The sequence below is a fragment of the Neovison vison genome, chromosome 13 (assembly GCF_020171115.1).
Source record: "Neovison vison isolate M4711 chromosome 13, ASM_NN_V1, whole genome shotgun sequence".
NCBI classification, from domain to species: Eukaryota; Metazoa; Chordata; class Mammalia; order Carnivora; family Mustelidae; genus Neogale; species Neogale vison.
Window position 1 is genome coordinate 41,585,561 of NC_058103.1, and position 17,416 is coordinate 41,602,976.

The 17,416-nt window shown below is 37.8% G+C and overlaps 1 protein-coding gene across 6 annotated transcripts in view; it reads right to left on the reverse strand.

Annotated features, from left to right (window-relative positions):
• KIAA0586 (KIAA0586 ortholog) overlaps positions 1 to 17,416 on the reverse strand; it is a 134,046-nt gene that overhangs the window by 26,458 nt on the left and 90,172 nt on the right. Inside the window, exon 31 of one of the 6 annotated variants that reach the window (XR_006381785.1) lies at positions 14,635 to 14,763. The exons of the other annotated variants lie outside the window; for them this stretch is intronic. The gene's annotated coding sequence lies outside the window, so the exon portion shown is untranslated. The remainder of the gene's footprint in view (positions 1 to 14,634; positions 14,764 to 17,416) is intronic. 6 annotated transcript variants of the gene reach the window in all.

Consider the following 17,416-nt stretch of genomic DNA (forward strand, 5'->3'; position numbering starts at 1 on the left):
AGCTGGTGGCACCACAATTCTGGACTTCAAGCTCTATTATAAAGCTGTAATCATCAAGACAGTGTGGTATTGGCACAAAAAACAGACACACAGATCTAATGGAACGGAAGAGAGAACATAGAAATGGACCCTCAACTTTAGGGTCAACTAATCTTTGACAAAGCAAAAAAGAAGAGCCAATGGAAAAAAGACAGTCTTCCACAAAGGGTGTTGGGAAAATTGGACAGCCACATGTAGAAGAATAAAACTGGGCCATTTCCTTCCACCATACACAAAAACGGATTCAAAAGGGATGAAAGACCTCAATGTGAGACAGGAATCCATCAAAATCCTAGAGGAGAACACAGATCTCTTTGACCTCAGCTGCAGCAACCTCTTCCTAGAAACATCAAAGGCAAGGGAAGCAAGGGCAAAAATGAACTACTAAGACTTCATCAAGATCAAAAGCTTTTGCACAGCAAAGGAAACAGTTAACAAAACCAAAAGACAACTGACAGAATGGGAGAAGATATTCACAAATGACATATCAGATAAAGGGCTAGTATCAACAATCTATAAAGAATTTATCAAACACCTAAGTAACAAATAATCCAATCAAGAAATAGCCAGCAGACATGAACAGACATTTTGCAAGGAAGACATCTAAATGGCCAACAGACACATTAAAAAATGCTCAACATCACTTGGCATCAGGGAAATACAAACTACCATGAGACACCACCTCACACCATTCAGAATGGCTAAAATTAAGAAATCAGGAAACAACAGATGTTGGTGAGGATGCAGAGAAAGGGGAACCCTCTTAGACTTGGTGGGAATGCAAGGAGGTGCAGCCACTCTGGGAAACAGTATGGAGATTCCTCAAAAAGTTGAAAATAGAGCTACCCTATGATCCAGCAATTACACTACTGGGTATTTACCCCAAAGATACAAATGTAGTGTTCTGAAAAGGCACGTGCACCTGAGTGTTTATAGCAGCAATGTCCACAATAGCCAAACTATGGAAAGAGCCCAGATGTCCACTGACAGATGAATGGATAAAGATGTGGTATATATACACAATGGAATAGTACTCAGCCATCAAAAAAGCCCCCAAATCTTACCATTTGCAAGGAAATTTACTTCCTACAGAAGGAAAAAGGCTATAAGAAAATACTCCTACAAAGTATGAAACTAATGAGGGCTGAAAGTAAAGTATATGGCAAATAGTATGAGCCCTTTGAGGATACAGAGTAGATCAAGAATGTCTGCGGGGGTTGGGGAGTTTGTGTCAGAGGACAGGGTAGGGATAGTTCTAAATAAAGACATTGAAAAAGGCAAGGAGATGGGGGTGAGGGTGGGGTGGGAGTTTAGGAAGTACAGGTAATAGGAGGATGAGAGAAAGAACAGAATTATGAAGTATGTATGGCTACAAGTGACTTGTAGGATCGTCAAGCCATCCTTCATTCCACAGATGAAAAAAAAAAAGATCCTGCTAATTCTATACTCATTCCCTACCCCCTTATTTGTCTTTGTGCCCTTCTCTCACCTAAATACCATCCCTAACTTCTTTCCTCTCTTCTCCCTTCCTTCTCCATTATCTCATTTAACCCTCTTTTCCCTTCTTTCTTTTCCCTTCCTTCCTTCCTCTACACATACTATTTTCTTCTCTCAGGACTGTATCTTTTTCCCCCTCCCTTTGTCAAGAGCAGAATAAGATGGGATCAAGGCTAAAGGTGGGAGAATTATCTTTGTGGAGGAAAAAAAGCATAGCTCCTTCTTCAACCCAAAAGAAAAAAAAGAGAAAAAAAAGGACTAAAGCAGAGCCATAAGAAGCTGGGGCTTGAGTACCTATAAATGTTTACATTTGAAAAGCATTTACATTTACTTTGAAAAGCAAAAGCATATATCAAAAGAGAATTGAGAGATATATTTGGGATTAAGGATTTGTGGAGAAGGGCTGGAATAGGTGCTATCTGGGGCAAAGGTTAGTATGAAATTAATAAAAGAATTACTAGGGAATGGCAAAAGTCCAGCTCAAGCCCCACAGCACAATTTGCTAACTGGCCATAATTGCACAAATAGCATCATCATCCAGCAGGACTTCGTGACCAGAGAACAAAATCAGAGACCCTTGAAAGTAGGAGGAATGCAGAGTGGGGATTAGCACAGATCAAAGAGACAGGGAAGTCTGGGATGGTGGTAAGACAGAACTGAAATGGGTCAACCATATAGGTCAGGCAAGATACAGGGCCCCAGGAATAGTCAGCCAAGAGAAATAACGGAGTAATTGGAGGTCCCACTACAGGTGGGAGAAAGAATACATGACTGTTTAACTGATGCACTAGCTACTTCATAATATCTGCTTCCTTGTCCCATTACCCAAACTAGCCAGGTTAGTTAAGGGAGGAAGGAGAAAAGAAGCATTAAGCTGTATAATAAATAAGACAATTATCCCTACAGACTTCATGGAGCACAGCTGCTCATTATTCCAAACACACAGGTTCTTCTAAAAATTGCGGTTTTGGGGAGAAAAGAAAAACTAGAGAGGATGAAAGGCAGAAAAAAAAAATCTTAGAAAACTTAGTTCTGGCTAATTAGTGCCCTATTGCTTCTGAACAACATCATATAAGTCCAGTTCTTTAACTCTTCTACACGTTAAAGGAGATAATACTATGTGGGAAAGAAAATTGGAGAAAAAGTAATTTGAATTCTCCCTATACCAGATACTGTTGGCAATGAGAATAGTATTGAAAGACAGCCCCCTCAGAATTTCTTCATCTTAAGTAGATGTCATAAACAATAACATTCAAAAGTCAATGTCAAAAACATTCAAAAGTTGGGGCGCCTGGGTGGCTCAGTGGGTTAAAGCCTCTGCCTTCGGCTCAGGTCATGATCCCAGGGTCCTGGGATCAAGCCCCACATCGGGCTCTCTGCCGGGCAGGGAGCCTGCTTCCTCCTCTCTCTCTGCCTGCTTCTCTGCCTACTTGTGATCTCTGTCTGTCAAATAAATAAAATCTTAAAAAAAAAAAAATTCAAAAGTCATTAAAATCTGCCTCAAAGACTTCATGTTCCTAAGCTCCTTATTTTTAATTTGTCCCTCCCACCTTCAGTGTCTATCGCTCTCATTACTTTTTATCCCTAAACCATCAGGGGTTTGCTGTGGTAAGACGTGTCTTCTAAGAGCTGCTATTAGGGCTGAATTACATGTTTATACATGAAATATACACAGCATTTATTTCATCCGTGTTATTTTCTATAGCAAAAAACAATCTTGGGAGATTTTTTTCCACCTAAAAAAATTTTTAATGATATTTTATAAAGCTGGCTGTGTTAAGCTTACCTAGATGATGTTAGACCTTTGTTTGGAGTGAGATGGGGAAAAGGCTAGGGCCAGTGGTAAATATTTGGAGGCATTTTACATAAATGAAATCTTATCCTATATAACATCAATAGTAATAGTGGAAAAAAGCAAAATTATGGATAAGAAATTATACTCATTTTCCTACATAAGATAAAATATGTAGGTATAATACAAAGGAAAAAAATATGTTTGCAAGAACAAAAAGGAAGGTTATTGGGGTGACAAATTATATTGCCCTTTGCCATTAGAGTTGTATGCAGGAAGGATTTCCTAAGAAATTTAATTATTTTTAATATGGTCATGTGTACCTGATACTGTCCCTAATCTTAACCCTTACTTTTAATCAGGATACCACAGTTCACATAAAATTGTTGAGCTCTTGAGTTTCTCTCTTGGATTTAAAGATGTGAGAATTGCTGACAGAATGAATTTACTAAAACACTCACTTGCCAATAGTCAGGATTACAGATTGGAAATCACCTTGGTTTAATAAGTTTCATTATATTTAGTTGCTCAACATGCAAGTCAGTGGAAAATTCTGTGAAATAATCCAAGGTTTTATATATATCTTCAAGATAGTCACTGAAGAGTAAAAAACTTTTGTTGAAAGTCAGTTTATCTCTCTAACACTATACAGAACATGTACCATCCACAGTGCTTACTCACAAACATCCTTAGAGCTCAGGACCCATACAGGTTCAATTCCTGGCTGTTAAAGGGGAGCTGATTATATGTGAGTATTCAAAAAGAAGAAGTGTCCTAGAGACAACAATGCTAACCACAGCTAGTATTTTTGTAGCTCCTAATACATGTCAGGTCCTGTTCTTATTGCATTATGTGTCTTTACCATATCAACACACACAGTTTCCCATCACCAGCTAATGAATAGTGGAGCTAGGATTTGAACCTAAGACAGTATGACTCCAGAGTCCAAGCACTATGCTGTAGTGCTGCTAATTCTACAGTAGAACAGAAGTCACAAGAACATCTGGAGTCATTAAGCAATATTTCACAAAGGCTAATCCTCTTCCTCCTGCATCAGAATCACCAGAGTCCCAGTTAACATTCTGATTCCCAGGCCGCATCTTAGGAAAACAATCAGATTCTCAGGATGAGGCAGAGATCTATATTTTAAATTAGTAGTGCCAAAGATTCTTATGTCTGTTAAAGTTTGAGAAACACTGCATTAGAGATTAACAAAGAAGCAATCTACTAGTAGTTTATCCTATAAGTATAGTTAAGTCTGTATTGCTTCTCTGTTCTAATTCATTCAATTGAAATAACCAAGCTCCCTTTTTTATTTAAGGTAGGACCTACCTTATAATAATAATAACCTACTATTATTCTAGCTGAAATAGTCTATCCAATTTTTGTTTTATTTATATAAAACTAAAATTTCTAAAAAACTTAAATGATTATTATATGTTGATTATTAGAATAGCAATTGTAATACATTAACTTATAATTGCAATTAGTTACCTTTGGAGAATGACAGTGTAGTATAATGGAAATATTACTGAACAAGGACTAAGAAGATCAGATGCTATCACTAATCAGAATTATGACCTTTGGTTCTATTGAACTGGGATGGTCCCTCTGCTTTCAAGATTTACGAATCTATCTCACTGATAATCTACATTTACCTTTACAATTATTATTTGGAAGGTTAAATTATTCTTTAGTGGTTGTTGAATAAAAAGGGTACTAGGTTTACCTATTAGTTTAAATTATATTTTACATCAATTTGATTTCTATCAGAAAAATCATAAACCTTTAAAGTCAAGTTTCAGGAAGTCTGGCTGAGAACAATGAAAGAGTAATACAGAGGTTTCTGCAATGTTGGTGAGTCTTCAAAACAATGCTGGTGTATGCTTTTGGTGAGATGTGCTTAATGTCAAAGACAAGAAAAGCTGAAGCTCTTCATACATAGTGTACAATTAATTCTATAATAAGAAAATGAAATAATTTCCACAATTAAAATACTTCAGTATAGAAAAGGAAATTACTTTTTACCATCAACACGTGAAAATGTTATGGAAATCCCTGAACAATTGTCAGAGTCTTGTTTAACAGGTTTTCCATATCAATCCTTCATGCATGCATTTTGATCATTCTGAGGGAATATCCTTAGTTACACACATTAATCTCTGTGATTATATATATGTGTGTGTGTATAAAGAATTAAGTATATATATTTTTGAAAACACTACATAATATATATATTTTTTGAAAACATTTATTTCAAAAATATATATTATATATATAACATATATAATTCATATATAAACATATATATATATTCTTTAAATCAACAGTGTAAACCCTTCATAGGGACAAACAGGTGAAATAACCATCCATGTTAAAAACCCATTAATGTGTGGCACCTGGGTGGCTCAGTGGGTTAAGCCTCTGCCTTTGGCTCAGGTCCTGGGATTGAGCCCCACATAGGGCTCTCTACTCAGCAGGGAGCTTGCTTCCCCCTCTCTCTCTCTGCCTGCCTCTCTGCCTACTTGTGATCTCTGTCTGTCGAATACATAAATAAAATCTTAAAAAAAAAACAAACCATTAATGTGCCATGGGGCACCTGGGTGGCACAGTCAGTTAGGCATCTGACTCTTGGATTCTGCTCAGGTCATGCCGTCAGGGTCAGGGGATCCAGCCCCTTGTCAGGCTCCGAGCTCAGCATGGAGACTGCTCTGGAAACTCTCTCTCCCTCTCCCCCTGCCCCCTTTTCTTTCTCTGTCTCTTAATAAATAAGTTTTTAAAAAAATGCTTTAATGTGCCAGGAGGATGTCTTTTCTCATATGGATTATGCCCCCACCTCCCTCCAAATATCCTCACATAAAATGTAAGGAGTGTAAATATATATATATAAAGACAATCAGCAGTGGACAAACACACTTGCTGCCACATGTTTTTTTCTGGACTGTAAGAAAAAAGGGACAATTTGACAGTATGGTTACATAAAAATGCTTGTCTTTTTGTATTTAATAGCATTCTAACAAATTCTTTCTGAAATGTAGTGTTTTCAAAAATTCTTCTTAACTACCCTTTTATTCTCTTTATTTCTTAGGAGTAGTTACTCTTTCATATTCCACTCTTTGGACCCAAGGCAACTTCCAGTCCTTTACACAAAAACCATGCTACAAAACGTTGACCGAAGAATGAATATAAGGCTGGAATATTATTCAGACATAAAGAGGCGTGAAGTAATGACATCTGCTACAATATGAATGAACCTGGAAAACATGAAAGAAGCCAGACACAAAAGCCATATATTATATAATTCCATTTATATAAAATGTACAGAGTAGGTCAATCAATAGAAACAGAAAGTAGGTTGGTCGTTTCCAGGGACTGGAGGAGAGCAGAAAAGGGAAGGAATATTAACAGGTATGGGATTTCTTTTTAGGACAAAAGAAAGGTTTTGGAATTACATAATGGCCATGGTCCCATAACTTTAAAAAAAAATACTGAAAACCATTAAATTGTACTTTTTTAAAAAGGATTTTGTTTATTTGACAGAGGGAGACACAGTGAGAGAGGGAACACAAGCAGGGGGAGTGGGAGAGGGAGAAGCAGGCTTCCCACTAAGCAGGGAGCCCAACACGGGTTCGATCCCAGGACCCCGGGATTATGACCTGAGCCAAAGGCAGACGCTTACTACTGAGCTACCCAGGCACCCCTGTACATTTTATTTTTTTTAATTTATTTTTAAAAGATTATTTATTTATTTATGAGAGACAAGAGAGAGAGGCAGAGGGAGAAGCAGGCTTTCCGCAGAGCAGGGAGATGCAGGGCTTGATCCCAGGACCCCGGGATCATGAGCTGAGCTGGAGGCAGATGCTCAACCGACTAAGCCACCCAGGCACCCCAGAATGGACATTTTTTTTTAAGATTTTATTTAATTATTTGACAGAGATTACAAGTAGACAGAGAGGCAGACAGAGAGAGAGAAGGGAAAGCAGGCTCCCCGCTGAGCAGAGAGCCCGATGTGGGGCTCGATCCTAGGACTCCAGGATCAAGACCTGAGCTGAAGGCAGAGGCTTTAACCCACTGAGCCACCCAGGTGCCCCCAGAATGTACATCTTAAAAAGAATTCTACAGTATGATTCACATCTCAATTTAAAAAAAAAAAAAATGAGTACGGCCTGGGTGGCTCACTCAGTTAAATATCTGCCTTTTTACACAACAAACAAGATAACCTATCTTAGCAAACAAACCACGAAACTATCCATATATCAGTTTCTCTGACACAATGAATATTCCATGTAGGCAATGTAGAGATGATTAAGGCAGCTCTTACCAACAAGCTGTTAAGTCACATAGTAAGTATTTATTTAATGCTTACTCAATAAAATGGCATAAAACAAGGAAAAAAGCATCAGCTTTGCATCTGATAGATAAGAGCTGGAATTCTAGATCTTCATTTTCTAAAACTGTGTGCTTTGGGAAAATTAGTCAACCTTCATGAACTTTATCCTTTTATTTTTTTAAGAGTTTATTTATCGATTTGAGATAGAGAGAGTGAGAGACTGAGATCACAAGCAGAGGGAAGGGTAGAGAGAGCAGACTACCCCTGAGAAGGGAGCCCAAAGGGGGACACAATCCCAGGACCCTGGGATCATGACCTGACCCAAAGATAGACACTTAACCAACTGAGCCACATAGCTGCCCCCATCTTGTTTTCTCATAAAAGAAGACTGAAACTACCTGCATAGTGAGGTACTGTGAGGAATAAATGAGGACATACAGTACCTAGCAGGCATGCAGTAAATGGAAACTATTGTTAAGACTATGATTATTAAAAAAAAAAAAAAAGACTATGATTATCTTCAGGGCACAAAAGGATGGGGGGGCGGGTGGAGTTAAAGATGGATAAGCCATTTTAACCTCCATTTTCTTTTTTTTTTTCTTATTTATTTATTTATTTATGTGATAGAGATATCACAAGTAGGCAGAGAGGCAGGCAGAGAGAGAGGGGGAAGCAGGCTCCCCGCTGAGCAGAGAGCCGGACGTGGGGCTCAATCCCAGGACCCCGAGATCATGACCCGAGCCGAAGGCAGAGGCTTAAACCACTGAGCCACCCAGGCGCCCCTCAGAGGTTCGGTAAGGACTAAGAAAAAATGGAGCTGAATGTTGAAAAAGAAGTTTGTAAACCTGCAGAAGTGGGAAAGAAGAAAATTCCAGATAAAAGGAAGATAAACATATAAAGGCATCAAGGCTTAGAAGTGTAGTGTATGGAGAAAGTCCTCATTTATTGAAATAAATTGGGTTAATGATATATTACATTGGATGTGCCAGCAAAAAGTTTTGACCTGACAGTTCTTTCTTTTCTGAAATCTAAAAATTAATTAATTAATCTTATTTATTTGAGAGAAAAAGAGAGAGAGAGACAGAAAGCAGGAGCAGAGGGAGAGGGAGAAACAGAAGCAGACCCCCTGCTAAGCAGGGACACACACCCCCCTCCAGACATGGGGTTCCATCCCAGGACCTTGGGATCATGACCTGAGCTGAAAGCAGAAACTTAACCAACTGAGCCACCTAGGCTCCCTTAAAAATTTATTTTTAAAACAAGAGTTTCCATTGAGCACTTTAGATTAGCACACACAATATTTTCTCTTCTGTTTCTAGTTAGCTGCTATTAATTACAAAGCACAAACGTTCCAGACTTCTAGCTTGAATGAAATGTATTCTTAAATAAGAAATCCACCTAGAAATCCAATTCATATTATGTTGAAGGCATAATGCATTGTAAAAGTAGAGCCATATATCTCCTCCTGAAGTGTTAAATACAGAAAAAAGATGTAAGCAGGGGGAGCCTGAGTGGCTCAGTTAGTTAAGTATCTGACTCGATCTCAGCTTAGCTCATGATCTCAGGGTCTTGAAATCCAGCCCCACATTGGGCTCTGTGCTCGGTGTGGAGTCTGCTTGGGATTCTCTCTCCCTCTCTCTCGTCCCTCCCTCCATCCCACCCACTCGTTCACTTGCATGCACACTCTCTCTGTCAAATAAATAAATAAATCTTTTTAAAAAAAGATGTAAGTAAATATATGTAATATACTCAGTGTCACATTTAAATATCTTTTAACAACAAAATCTTTTTTTTTTTTTGTAAAGATTTTATTTATTTATTTGGGGAGAGGAGGAGAGAGAGAGCGAGCACAGGCACACACATCAGCAGGGTAGGGGCAAAGGGAGAGAGAGAATTCTAAGCTGACTCCACACTGAGCACAGAGCCTGACAAAGTACCCCAAGGCCCAATCCCACAACCCCAAACTCATGACCTCTGTGGAAATCAAGAGTCAGACGCTTAACTGACTGAACCATTGGGGCACCCCAACAACAAAACCTTTTTAAAATACATTTCCATATAACAAACTTTTAACACAAGTTAATTAAGAAAATTCATAATGAGAAAAGGTGTTAAAATCAGTAAGATTTAAGTTAGTTTTACTGGAGTATAATTTATACAGAGTAAGATTCACTCTTGACATCTAGAAGATCTACATCATCCCCAAAGTTCCTCCTGCCGCTTGTAGTCAAACCCTCTTCTCACTCCTCAGAAGCCATTGATCTGTTTTCCATATAAACACTTTTGCTTTTTCCCAAAATATCATATAGCTATATTTTTCACATAAATACAGTATGTGGCCTTTTGAAGTTGGATTCTTTCACTTTATATAAAGCAGTGAGATTCATCCAGGCATTTGTGTCTATCAGTAGTCCATTCCTTTTCACTGCTGAGTAGTATTCCTTTGTATGGATGCGTCATACCTTCCTTACCCATTTACCTGTTGGAGCACATCTTGGTTGATTTCAGTTTTTGATAACCATAAATGAAACTGTTAAAAAATATTCAAGTATGAGGTACCTCAGTGGCTCAGTCGGTTAAGCATCTGCCTTAGGCTCGGGTTGTGATCCCTGGGTCCTGGGCTGGAGACCCCACGTTGGGCTCCCTGCTCAATGGAGAACCTCCTTCTCCCTCCCCTTCTGCCATCCCTCCGCCCCCAGATCCCCCACTTGTCCTCTCTGGCTCTCTCTAGCCAATGAATAAATAAAATTTTTTAAAAAAATTCAAGTACAGGTTTTATGTGACCATAAATTTTCAGTTACCTTGAGTAAGTACCTAGGAAACATACTGCTGGGTTGTATGGTAAATTTATATTTAATTTTTTAAGAAACTGCCAGACTGTTTCCCAAGGGGGCCGTAGCATTTTGCAGTCCCACCGGCAATGAATAATTAGAACTGCTGCGCATTCTCATCAATGGATGGCATTACCAGTTTCTTTGATTTCCCAACCTAATGGGTATTTAGTGGTATCTAATTTTTAATTTGCATCTCCCCATTTAAGTCTCTGATTTCTCTCATCAGATATTTTTTGTAGTTTTTAGCACACAAATCTTGCAAATATTTTGTTAGATTTAGACCTAAGTATTTCATATTACTGTTGTTATGATAAATTGTAGTTTTATTTTATTTTTTAATTTTTTAAAAGATTTTATTTATTTATTTTGAGAGAGAGAGAGCAAGCATGAGCTGGGGGTAGAGGCACAGGGAGAAGGGAAAAGCAAACTCCCCATTGAGCAGGGAGCCAATTGGGCTTAGTCCCAGAAATCTTGGATCATGACCTGAACCAAAGGTGGACACCCAGGCACCCCTAAACTATAGTTTTTAATTATAATTTCATATTTTCATTGCTAGTTCAAAGAAATATCATTGATCTTTGTACACTGACATTGTAGCCTGTGAACTTGGTAAAATCATACATTGTTCCAGTAGGTATTTTGTAGGCCTTGTGACATTTTTTACAGTCATGCATCAGTAAATTAGATTTAAATCAATCACCTTATTTCCTTTTGTTCTTTTTGCTATTGTTAGCCCTTCCCCCCTAATTTTCTACCTGCTTTTGGAATAACTGAGTAGTTTTAATTTGATATTACTTAAATATATTTTAAGGGTTATTCTACAGTTTATAATATACAATATCCCCTATCATTCTCTACTTTCAAATCACATTATGTCATAACATATACTGTAAGAAGCTTTCATCAGTATACATTCAACTCTTGTATCTCATTTTTCATGTTATCATTGTTATTTTTTTATAGTCATTAAAAATAATATTTTTGCATTTGACAGTTAATTTATACCTTCACTTAACCAACTCAGAAGCTCCTCATTTCTCTGAATAAATCCAAGTTTCTGTCTGGTATTATTTAATTTCTATATAAAAATTTCCTTTAAGGTTTTTTGTTGTTTGCTTGCTTGTTTGGGTACATGTATGTCTTTCAGGTTTCATTTACCTGGAAAAAATGTTTTTATTTTGCTTCATTTTTGAAAAGTATTTTTGCTGGATATAGAATCCTGGGTCGGGGCGCCTGGGTGGCTCAGTGGGTTAAGTCGCTGCCTTCGGCTCAGGTCATGATCTCAGGGTCCTGGGATCGAGTTCCATATCGGGCTCTCTGCTCAGCAGGGAGCCTGCTTCCCTCTCTCTCTCTGCCTGCCTCTCCGTCTACTTGTGATTTCTCTCTGTCAAATAAATAAATAAAATCTTTAAAAAAAAAAAAAAAAAGAATCCTGGATCAACTGGGTTTTTTTGTTTTGTTTTGTTATTTCCCTTTCAGCACTTTAAAATTTCACTGTATTGTCTTCTGGACTGCATGTCTAACAATAAGAAAAGTTTATGTATTTCTTATATTTATTCTTCTGTAAGTAATCTACCTTTTTTCTCTAGCTTCCTTCAGTATTTTGTCTTGGTTTTAAGCAGTTTGAATACAATGTACATAAGTATTTTTTCTTTTGATCTTCCCTGAAGTTCCCCCAAGATTCTTGGATTTGTGGTTTAATATTCTTTTTCTTATAAAATTATTGGTCATTATATTACCAAGTATTCTTACTGTTCTGTTTGCTTTCTCTTTTCTTTTTTGATATTCTAATTACATGTGTGTTTGGATATTTGATATTGCTCTTGAATATTTAGATTTTTTTTCTTCTATCTTTTTTTTCGATTTCTACTGACTGTTGACAAGTTTATTGCTTCCTTGGCTGGTTAAACCTACTGATAACCCCACTTCATCTTTACTACTGGTTTACTATAACATTTCTTTTTGAACCATTCTTATAATTTCCATCTCTCTGCTCAAATTCCCATCTGTTTATTCATGTTTTGTCTATCTTTCCTACTAAGGCCTTTAACACATTGACCATAGTTAATTTTAAGTTCCAACGTCCCGAGTCTTCTATGAGTCTTATCATCTTGACTGCTTTTCTCTTAAGAGTGAATGGTATTGTATTCTTGTTGTTGTTGTTGTTTTAAGTTTTATTTATTTAAGTAGTCTCCACACCCAATGTAGGGCTCAAACTCACAACTCCGAGATCAAGAGTCACACACTCCTCTTACTGAGCCAGCCAGGAACCCCTTTTCTTGCTTTTTTTATGCTTAAGCTTTTGACTGAATGCCAGACATTTTCTGTAAGACAACAGAGCCTGAAATATGAAGTATTTAAACATGGAAATGGGATCACTTTTTCTTCAATTAGACTATTAGTATGAGAAGTTGAGTAAATCAAGTCAGGAGTTAAGCTGGCTTTCAGTTTTGTTGTTGCTGCAGTTAATTTTGGCATATGACCAGCTTCAAAATGCTCTAGTGTCACTTTGTGTTTAGCATAGACCTAGGATGCCAGAGTGTTTTTCTTAATGTGCCTGTTCCACCTCACCTCTCATCCTTCACTGTGCATCTGTTCCAGAGAGGGAATGTCTCTCTGCACTCTTGTGCCTTGACCGTATTAGACTGCTGCTGCTTGTTTCTCACTACTTGGTGCTCACATGGTGAAAGACAGAGTAGGGATAGTTTTCTGTTATCCTGGTCCAGCCTCAGTCCCAGGCAAATCCCACATGCTCAGGTCTTGTGGTGGGCGTTTCTCAGTGATCCTGTCTCTCCTTCCTGTGGGAGCCAAATTCTACCTTGTCCTTTTAGCAAGTTTTAGGAGTTTTTTAGGGGTAGGAGTTTCCTACCCCTCTGCCAGCAATAAGAGACTTTTAATGGTACTAATATAAGATTTTGGGCCCAAGACTATTTCCTTCCTCTTCACCAAGAGTGGATCATTCTTTTCTTTATACTTTTGGCAACCACAGTGGGTTTTAACCTGTGCTCCAGAGGTGATGGATATGCTGTCCCTTTCCCAGTGACTTAAGAATTTTGTTCTTAGACACTTCTCCAAAGAAGACATACAAATGGCTAACAGACACATGAAAAAATATTCATCATCATAAGCCATCAGGGAGATTCAAATCAAAATCACATTGAGATACCACCTTACACCACTTAGTATAACCAAAATTAACAAGATAGTAAACAACAAGTGTTGGAGAGGATGTGGAGAAAGGGGAACCCTCTTACACTGTTGATGGGAGTGCAAGTTGGTGCAGCCACTTTGGAAAACAGTGTGGAGATTCCTTAAGAAATTAAAAATAGAGCTACCCTAGGACCCTGCAATTGCACTACTGGGTATTTACCCCAGAGATACTGATGTAGTGAAAAGAAGGGCCATCTGTACTCCAATGGTCATAGCAACAATGGCCACAGTCGCCAAACTGTGGAAAGAACCAAGATGCCCTTAAACAGACTAGCGGATAAAGAAGAAATGGTCCAGGGACGCCTGGGTGGCTCAGTTGGTTGGACGACTGCCTTTGGCTCAGGTCGTGATCCTGGAGTCCCGGGATCGAGTCCCACATCGGGCTCCCAGCTCCATGGGGAGTCTGCTTCACTCTCTGACCTTCTCCTCGCTCATGCTCTCTCTCACTGTCTCTCTCTCTCAAATGAATAAATAAAATCTTTAAAAAAAAAAAAAGAAGAAGAAGAAATGGTCCATATATACAATGGAGTATTATGCCTCCACCAGAAAGGATGAATATGCAACTTTTGTACCAACATGGATGGGACTGGAAGAGATTATGCTGAGTGAAATTAGTCAAGCAGAGAAAATCAGTCATCATACAGTTTCACTTACTTGTGGAGCATAAGTAGTAACACGGAAGACATTGGGAGATGGGGAGGAGAAGTGAGTTGGGGGAAATTGGAGGGGGAGACAAACCAAAGAGACTGTGGACTCTGAGAAACAAACTGAGGGTTTTGGAGGAGAGGGAGGTGGGGGGGGTGGGCAAGCCAGGTGGTGGGTATTAAGGAGGGCACATATTGCATGGAGCACTGGGTGTGGTGCATAAACAATGAATTTTGGAACACACAAAAAAATAATAAAATTAAATTTTTAAAAAAATTTGTTCTTACATGAAAAGGGTCCTAATGGGGCAGCTGGTCTTTCTGTGAGTCACAGTCACTCTCTTCTTCCAATCTGTACCAGTAAAGGATAATCTCCTGTCTTCTACCCTGCATCCCAAACTTTTTTGTTCTAGTGGTCTGTGGAAAAGAGACTGCAAGTAAGAGTGAACTCCCCTTGTATCTGTAGCTGTGATGGTTTTACACTTGGCCTTTAGCAACCCATTACAAAATTTGTCCAAATATATCTTATCCACTTGCATGGTGCCTGGTGTGTCTTCCTGTGACTCTGCTTTGGCACAGTGAGATAGTGTTTTTGTCCCATCTCTTTGGAGGAGTATGTATTTCCTGGACTTTAGACTACTTAGTTGCTCTGCATCAAAAGCTCTTTGATAGGTTCAAGAAATGTTGTGATTTTGTAGTTTATCTGATATGTTATGATAGGGTGGAAGTGACACTCTCTCTCCTTCCCTCATCCGAGGCAGAAACAGAACTCCCCAATGTAGAAACATTTTAAAGTGAATTTCTGTTTAATTAATCAATAATAGCATGAATTTGTAAAAGACACATTTACTCAGACAATGCTTATTACACATTTGGATTTGTGGATTTCTGGCTAAAGTATTGGTCTGTGTTCCATCCTGTCCCTATCACACAAATCTACATACAAGATTTCTATATCACTGTCATACCTGAAGAGGAAAAAGTGAACTCAAACTTTTAATTGTGATTTTGAAATAATTGACATCAATTATAATTTTGACAGCTGTCATAATTTAGCTATATTTCAAATACAAAGGGAAAAAATGCACCACTTCATTAAAGAACAAAAATTATTTCATTTGCACATGTGGTCAGTTTTATACATAAACTTTGAATTTCTTAATTCTTATATATTTAAATCATAATCACTGCAGGTGAGATATAAAGGGTATTTATAAATTTATAATTATTAATTAATTTATAAAATTGCTAGGATTAAACTCAGGACATAATGTCAAAAATATCTGTGATACTTTAAGCATATTTCCCACAAAAATGTAACTTGATTCTGATAAGTTATTAAAATTAATTATTTTTAGTACTTTGATACATATTTATTGATCAATATATATAACTTACAATATAAAACTTGAGGAACACTGTGATTTTACTTTATTTTTAAGATTGATTTATTTATTTATTTTAGAGAAAGAAAGCATATGGTGGGGAGGGGCAGAAGGAGAATCTTAAGCAGACTCTCTGCATAGTACAACTTGGGGCTCAATCTCATGACCCTAAGGATCATGATCTGAGCTGAAACCAAAAGTTAGATGCTTAACCAACTGCACCACCCAGGACCCCAAGAATGCTATGATTTTCAAGCAAACTGACAACTAATCTTCCCAATATTTAAGCACAAAACATACGATTTAATTTTCCCCTTTGATTAGAGTATGTAAAGCATGTTTGACTTTCTAATTATCATTTATTATTATGGTCTTAAAATTTTAAGAGAAAAACTAAAGAAGAAAATATTTTTAAGATTATTTGTTTGAGAGAGAGAAAGAATGAGCACATGAGCAGGAAAGAGCAGCAGAGGGATAAGCAGACTCTCTGATGAGCAGGGAACCCAATGTGGGGCTTGATCCCAAGACCCCGAGATCATGACCTGCACCAAAGGCAGACACTTAACTGACAGAGCCACCCAGGCATCCCAGGAAGTGAACTATTTTATGTTGGGAAAACTGGATAGTTACATGTAAAAGAATGAAACTGGCCCACTTTCTAATGCCATATACAAAAATAAAAACAGATCAAAGACATAAGTGTGAGGCTGAAACCATGAAAATCCTAGAATACAGGCAGTAATTTCTCTGACATCAGCCATAACAACATTTTTCTAAACATGTTTCCTAAGATAAGAGAAACAAAAGCAAAACTAAATTACTGGGACCACATCAAAATAAAAAGCTTTTGCACAATGAAGGAAACCATCAACAAAACAAAAAGGTGACCTACTAGATGGGAGAAGGTATTTGCAAATGATATATCCAATAAGGGATTAATATCTAAAATATATAAAGAACTTATGAAACTCAACACTGAAAAACAATCTCATTAAAAAATAGACCTAAACAGAGGACCTAAACAAATTTTTTTAAAGAAGATGCACAAATGGTCAACAGAAATATAAAAAGATGCTCAACATCACTGATCATCAGGAAAATGAAAATCAAAACAACAAGATATGACCTCACATCTGTCAGAATGGCTAAAATATAAAAGACAAGAAATAACAAGTGTTGGCAAGGATGTGGAGAAAAACGCACCCTTGAAGGGGACCTGGGTGTCTCAGTGGGTTAAAGCCTCTGCCTTCGGCTTTGGTCATGATCCCAGGGTCCTGGGATCGAGCCCCTCATCAGGCTCTCTGCTCAGCAGGGAGCCTGCTTCCCCCTCTCTCTCTCTGCCTGCCTCTCTGTCTACTTGTGATCTCTGTCTGTCAAATAAATAAATAAAACCTTTAAAAAAAAAGGACCCTTGAATACTGTCGGTGGGAATGTATATTTGTACAGCCACTGTGGAAAATACAGAGGTCCTCAAAAAATTAAAAGCAAAAATATCATATGATCCAACAAATCCACTACTGGATAGTTTACCCAAAGAAAACAGAAATACTAATTCAAAAAGATATATACAGCCCTGTGTTTATTGTGGCATTATTTACAATAGCCAGGACATGGAAGCAACTTAAGTGTCCATTGATAGATAAATGGATAAGGAAGATATGATAAGCAGATGCACACACACACAC